The sequence below is a fragment of the Hemiscyllium ocellatum genome, chromosome 15, assembly GCF_020745735.1.
Source record: "Hemiscyllium ocellatum isolate sHemOce1 chromosome 15, sHemOce1.pat.X.cur, whole genome shotgun sequence".
In the NCBI taxonomy this organism is placed as follows: Eukaryota; Metazoa; Chordata; class Chondrichthyes; order Orectolobiformes; family Hemiscylliidae; genus Hemiscyllium; species Hemiscyllium ocellatum.
Window position 1 is genome coordinate 50750935 of NC_083415.1, and position 7187 is coordinate 50758121.

The 7187-nt window shown below is 41.7% G+C and overlaps 1 protein-coding gene across 1 annotated transcript in view; it reads right to left on the minus strand.

The window, feature by feature from the left end:
* The window catches only part of sgk2a (serum/glucocorticoid regulated kinase 2a), a 44624-nt gene extending 44110 nt beyond the window's left edge, over positions 1 to 514 (minus strand). The window contains exon 1 of the mRNA XM_060836126.1: positions 495 to 514. The gene's annotated coding sequence lies outside the window, so the exon portion shown is untranslated. The remainder of the gene's footprint in view (positions 1 to 494) is intronic.
* Positions 515 to 7187: the final 6673 nt, after the last annotated feature.

The window sequence follows — 7187 nt, forward strand, 5'->3', positions numbered from 1 at the left end:
AAAGCACCTTGATATACATTGCCAAAATTAATTCCCAGTGTGCAATAGAAAATCCTTGCGGTGTACAGTGAATTAACTTTAACATGCAGAAGGAAGAGGGGCTCTTTAGAACTGCATAATAAACAATACTTTAAGAGTTCATTTTATTTCAGAAGATCAGTTTCAGTTACAAAAGAAGGATTTACTCTTGGGATTTTTAAAAAAAGACATTAAAATCGAAATGCAAGTTGTTATTCTTGTATCTTTTGGCACAAGCAGTGTACTGCAGTTACAGCTCTGGCTCTATTCTGACAGAATCTGCCCTTTATAGTTTTTCAGCCGAGGAAACACCCATCAGTACTTCAATGCAGTGTATCATGAGCATCGCTCCGTGTAGGAGCTGCATAAGGACACTAACAATACTCATCGGGATGTGAGGGAAGCAACACATTCACCCAGACCATGCCTCGTAGAGCAGCCACATCTATAACAATGTAAAATGCTCATTTTCTGACCTGGTATTACTTTGTACTCATTATCATGATTTTGTCTTCAACGAGGCTCTTTTGCAGCTGTCCTGTTCTTTGTTCTTGAAGGGAGGAAATTTTTGATCTTCCTCAGTTTTTATACGCTGAAGGAAAAAAAATAGAAAGGATAAGATTTGCAGATTCATGTCAATTTATTGCATTGAACTTGTAGGGGGTGTACTTTTATTTCAAAACATTGCAAAGATCAAATTCAAAGCTGGTTAAAATATAATTCTATTTAACTCTTGCAAGACCAAAATACTTAAAGTATTTTCAGGCTCAGATCAAATAATTTATAGGTGCAAATATTTAGATCAAATGCAACATGCTCTTTAGTTCTTTCCTGGAGTTAAGAGATTGTGGGTTGCATTCCACAGACTTGAGTGTGTTATCTAGAATCCAGTCCTAGTGCTGATACTGAAAGAGTGCTGAACTGTCAGACACACCATCTTGCAGATGACATGTTAAACCCCATCTATCGTCTCACGCAAATGTAAATATTCCAGGTACTGGGTCAAAAACTGCAGAAATATTATCCCTATGTCCCTCAGCCAAAATCATAAAGGCAGATAATTTGATGATTAGCATGTTGCTGCTTGCTGCTTACAAATTGGTTGCTACAATATCCAGAATTACACTTCAAAAATGTATTAATTGTCTGCGAAATGCTTTGGAAGGTTCAGAGGTTGTGAAAGGTGCTATGTAAATGTAATATTTTCTTACATTATATTTATAGAGAAACAATAGTGTTACATTTAAGTAGTAAAGTTATCATTGATGTGAGCTTGCCTTCTGCAAAGTGATTTACTTGAAGTGGAAATGCTTATGTTATTCATCATAAGAAATTAAGCATGGATGATATGGTATTGAAAAATCCTACAGACACTTATTACAGCTATCTATTCTAAGCAAACATTATGTTCACAGCAGAAAAGTATCTGGACTAATATTAAACTAATAGATTAAAACAGAGCAGCTTGCTTACAATACCATGTAATGCTTCAAGTGATCCTGGACTAAATGGAATATGAGGCTTTGTACCCTCAGGACACATGCTGGGACACAATGATGATATCATCAGCACATCTCTTTAAAGTACAGTATCATATTCACCATGAGAAATAACACAGCATTCCCCATTTTCCAAAAATAAAAAAATCTCCAAAGCAGATACATATGGTTGTATATAGACATATGTTGTTGTTTTGATTATTATACAAACAGGTAAAACAAAGTTTACAAAACTAATATTTCAAACCTTACTGTAATGCTTTGGAAGTCTGACAACTCATCCCGATCTGATGTTTGTATACCCATCTGGATGAGTACACATTGTTCCTGTTCGAACGGTTTTGACAACTTGGTAGAAGTGGGGCATTCCCCACTTAGGGTACATGCCTTGAAATAACTTGCCAATGTATTACTATCTATTGTCAGATATGGAATAAACTGAAAACATTGTGGCAGTGACGTTGTACTGATTGCCATTGAACAATTGGAGATTTAGAAAAGTAATCTCTCACAAGGATGTAATCTTCTCCTTGTGTTGTGATTAGATCTTATATTATTTCTGTCCGAGGAATTGATGGGGCATTGCGTAGAGGCTTCCCCAGCTGCTGGGGTTGATATGTTTAGCATGCCTCACATGCATTCGTGGAGTATTGACAAACCTCATTCATCTCTAGTTGGAGTACAGATTCAGGTGCTAGCCATCTTACATATTCAATACATGTATACTTTCTTTTATTACTCAGAGTATTGAGTACAGGAGTTGGGAGGTCATGTTGCGACTCTACAGGACATTGCTTAGACCATTATTGGAATATTGCATGCAATTCTGGTCTCCTTCCTATCACAAAGATGTTGTGAAACTTGAAAGGGTTCAGAAAAGGTTTACAAGGATGTTGCCAAGGTTGGAGGATTTGAGCTATGGAGAGAGCCTGAACAGGCTGGGGCTGTTTTCCCTGGAGTGTCGGAGGCTGAGGGGTGACCTTATAGAGCTTTACAAAATTATGAGGTACATGGATAGGGTGAATAGGCAAAGACTTTTCTGTGGGGTGGGGGAGTCCAGAACTAGAGGGCATGGGTTTAGGGTGAGAGGGGAAATATATAAAAGGGACCCAAGGGGCAACTTTTTCATGCAGAGGGTAGTACATGTATGGAATGAGCTGCCAGAGGAAGTGGTGGAGGCTGGTAAAATTGCAACATTTAAGAGGCATTTGGATGGGTATATGAATAGGAAGGGTTTGGGGGATATGGGCCGGGTGCTGGCAGGTGGGACTCGATTGGGTTGGGATATCTGGTCGGCATGGACAGGTTGGACCGATGGGTATATTTCCATGCTGTACATCTCTATGACTCTATGTCCCTGGTATAACACAGACACGTTAACCATGATAATCGACATATTTGGTATTAGGACATGTTTGCCCTTGAGTATGGCCTGTTGCAATATACCAAGTTCATCTGTTATGGCCAAAATGAATAAAAGCTTATGAAGAACTTCTTTAATCCTGTCAGGCATTCATGGGTAATGATCTTTTGTTACTCTTGCAGGCGATCATCTTGGCCATTGCCAACTGCAATTGTTCACAGTGGCCCTGGCCAATGTGTAAGAGAGCAGCCAAGAGATGTTTTCAAACTTTGTAGTCAACAGTATCAATGTGTAGATCAAAAGGGATATCTTGAACTTTGGCAGGGTTGGGTAATCTGCTCAACATATCAGATGTAAGCATCCTGGTACCTGCCTTACATCTCACTTAAAGTCATATCCTTAGAATTATTTGACTAATTTAATTATATCATGTGTGGTCTGTTGCTGCACCGCAGGTGTACATTTGAATGTCATGGGTTGTGACTACACCAAGATCTGGGCGCATTGTTGTCCTGCCACTGCTGGACCATTGGTATCTGCCAGGTAGAAGAATTCAGGAAGGTAAGGTGAGCTTGTGTATTTCCAGTGCAGTGTGATTCTGCCAATGCAAGGAAATGAAGATTTGATACACATTGTGAATGGTCTCTCATATTTAGAGTCACAGTCATAGGAGTTGCACAGCACAGAAACAGACCCTTCGTTCCAACTTGTCCGTACCAACCAGATATCCTAAAATAATCCAGTCCCATTTGTCAGCATTAGGTGCATAAACCTTTACACCCTTCCTATTCATATACCCACCCAGATGCCTTTTAAATGTTGTAATTGTACCGGCCTCTACCACTTCCTCTGGCAGCTCATTCCATACACACACCACCCTCTGCATGAAAATGTTGCCCCTTAAGTCCTTTTTATATCTTTCCCCTCACACCTTGAATCTATGCCCTCTAATTTTGGAGTCCCTTACCTGTGGAAAAGACCTTATCTATTTACTCTATCCATGCTTCACATGATTTTTTAAACCTCTATAGGGTTACCCGTCAGCCTCCAACACTCCAGGAAAAGCAGCCCCAGTCTATTCAACCTCTCCCAGTAGCTCAAACCCTTCAACCCTGGGAACATCCGTGTATATCTTTACTGCACCTTTTCAAGTTTAACAACATCTTTCCTGTAGCAGAGAGATCAGAACTGGATGCAATATCCCAATGTTCTGTACAGCCACAACATGACATCCCAAATTCTAACTTCAGTCCACTCACCAATAAAGGCATATGTTGTACTGTGATCTGCTTGTACTGCTCGTAAACAAAGCTTTTCACTGTACTTAGGCACACATGACAATAAATCAATCAAATCAAATCAAATGTAGCGCCACTTGCTGAGGTAGATGTCCTTCAGAATACAGGTTGTTCTGCTATAATGTGCGTTTTGTTAACACAAATTCACTGTAACATGACTGATGAATTGGGGACACTGTTTCTAAAGCGCGAAGTTTTAAAGCATGTACTGTATTGGTTAGAACACCACTCTGGCCCCATTAGTTTAAATGGTGCTGCTATTACACAATTTTCTTATAACACGGGATTGCATGACAATGAAACTACCACATAATAGTAGAACTGACTGTACGTATTGGTAATATGTTGACACCAACGCCCATATCAGTTTGAGTTTTTAGTATGTGTTGTCCTCCCTTTCAGGACATATATTAATGGTTGTTTATTATAGCTTCTGATCATCTTATACCATTGACACTGTATGTGAGTTAATTATATAGAAAGCCTGGCTATCTTCTGAAATTTGTCTTTTGCTTAATTCTGAACTTCACCCACGTGTTTGCTTTTGTGCATCTTCTTAAGACTTTCCCTGTTGCCAGTGTTGTGATTATACCATCTTGTTGGTCACCTGTGTTTTATTCTGAGGTCTGATCTGTCCTTTGAAGCCAAATTCCCTGCTCCTTGGTGCTTAATTCCCTACGTGCAGATCGTGTGAGTCTGTACTCATGGAAACTGATACTGCAGACTGTTCAAATTTCTGCAGATGTCCAAAGCTGCTGTCTGGTTAATCTTCAATTCGGAGAAAGTGAGGACTGGAGATGCTGGAGAGTCAGAGTCAAGAAGTGTGGCACTGGAAAAGCACAGCAGGTCAGGCAGCATCTGAGGAGTAGGAGACTCAAATGTTTCAGGCATAAGCTCTTCATCAGGATTGGGGAGGGATGAGTGATAAATAGGAGGGTAGTGTGGGGTTGGGGGGAAGGTAGCGGGGAAGGCATCGGTAGATGCAGGTGGAACGTGACGCTGATAAGTCAGTGGGGAGGGTGGAGCCCATTCCTGATGAAGGGCTTATGCCCGAAACGTCGAATTTCCTATTCCTTGGATGCTGCCTAACCTGCTGTGCTTTAACCAGCAACACATTTTCAGCTGGAGCCCATCCACTCCACCCTCCCCACTGACCTATCACCATTACCACCCACCTACATCTACCTATGCCTTCCCTGCTACCTTCCCCCCAACCCCACACCACCCTCCTATTTATCTCTCCGTCCCCTTCCACCCCCCATATTCCTAATAAAGAGCTTATGCCCGAAACATGACTCTCCTGCTGCTTGGATGCTGCCTGACTGGCTGAGCTTTTCCAGAACCACACTTTTCAACATTGGTCTTGAGATTAATTTTCCACCCATTTACCCCAAGATAGTGGAGTAATTTATAGATGGCCCACATTGCCATGATGATATATTTTGCCTGCAGTAGTGGTTTTTATAAGGAACAAAGCATGTATATTGTGATATTGAAGAATCAACAGGTGTTTATTACAGCTAACAATGTATTGCATTTATTATCTTACATATATTGACATTTATTACAGCTAAAGTGAACATTATACATCAGATGTCTGGTCTAAAAGATCACAATGGTGCAGTATGCTTACAATAACATGTCATGCTCTAGTGATGCTGGGGTAAGATGGAATATGAGGTCTTTATACCTATCATAAGCATGTCATGAAGGACATATTAATACAGCTATAGTTACATTGAACCTGGAAATGAACAGGATAGTGCAAATGCAAATCAACATCTCTTGGTCAGGGAGAAAAAAAACTGAATACCCATTCCTCAAGGCAGTAGATTGTTTTCTTCATAATTCTCTTTTATCTTCTCTCTGCCTTACTCGTTCTCTTTTTTCCCCCTCATTGCCTTTCCTGTGCGTCGAACCTAATTCACTCTCTTTCTCCCTCGTTGCGGCTTCTTTCCCCTTAGCTTTCATCGGTTATGAAAAGACTGTTTTCAGTATCACTAAGTACCACACATGTCGTTATCAGATTGCACTTCCTTGAACTAAATTGTTAGTCTTTATTGCATGTTCAGCTATTGCGTCAACACTCAAATCCATTGGTTATAATTTCCTCACCACACGGCCTATTTGCAGTTTAATAACAGTATAATTTTTGACATCATTTCCAATTCAGTCATGGGATGGATGCAAAGCAACCAGTTCTGCAGAAAACAGTTCCGCCACAAGTTCACCTGTACCTCCACACACATCATCTATTGCATCCGCTGCACCCGATGTGGCCGCCTCTATATTGGTGAGACAGGCCGCTTACTTGCGGAACGCTTCAGAGAACACCTCTGGGCCGCCTGGACCAACCAACCCAACCACCCCGTGGTTCAACACTTTAACTCTCCCTCCCACTCCACCGAGGACATGCAGGTCCTTGGACTCCTCCACCGGCAGAACATAACAACACGACGGCTGGAGGAGGAGCGCCTCGTCTTCCGCCTGGGAACCCTCCAACCACAAGGTATGAATTCAGATTTCTCCAGTTTCCTCATTTTCCCTCCCCCCACCTTGTCTCAGTCGGTTCCCTCAACTCAGCACCGCCCTCCTAACCTGCAATCCTCTTCCTGACCTCTCCGCCCCCACCCCACTCCGGCCTATCACCCTCACCTTGACCTCCTTCTACCTTTCCCACCTCCATCGCCCCTCCCCCAAGTCCCTCCTCCCTACCTTTTATCTTAGCCTGCTTGGCTACTCTCTCTCATTCCTGATGAAGGGCTTATGCTCGAAACGTCGAATTCCCTATTCCTGAGATGCTGCCTGGCCTGCTGTGCTTTGACCAGCAACACATTTTCAGCTGTGATCTCCAGCATCTGCAGACCTCATTTTTTACTTGCAGAAAACAGTTGAAATGTTACCTCTATTTCTCTCTCTAAAGATGCTTCCCTCTCTATCGATGCTGCCAGAACCTGTTATTTCCAGCCCTTGATGGGTTTTTCTCTGTCCCATCCCAGATTTCCTACA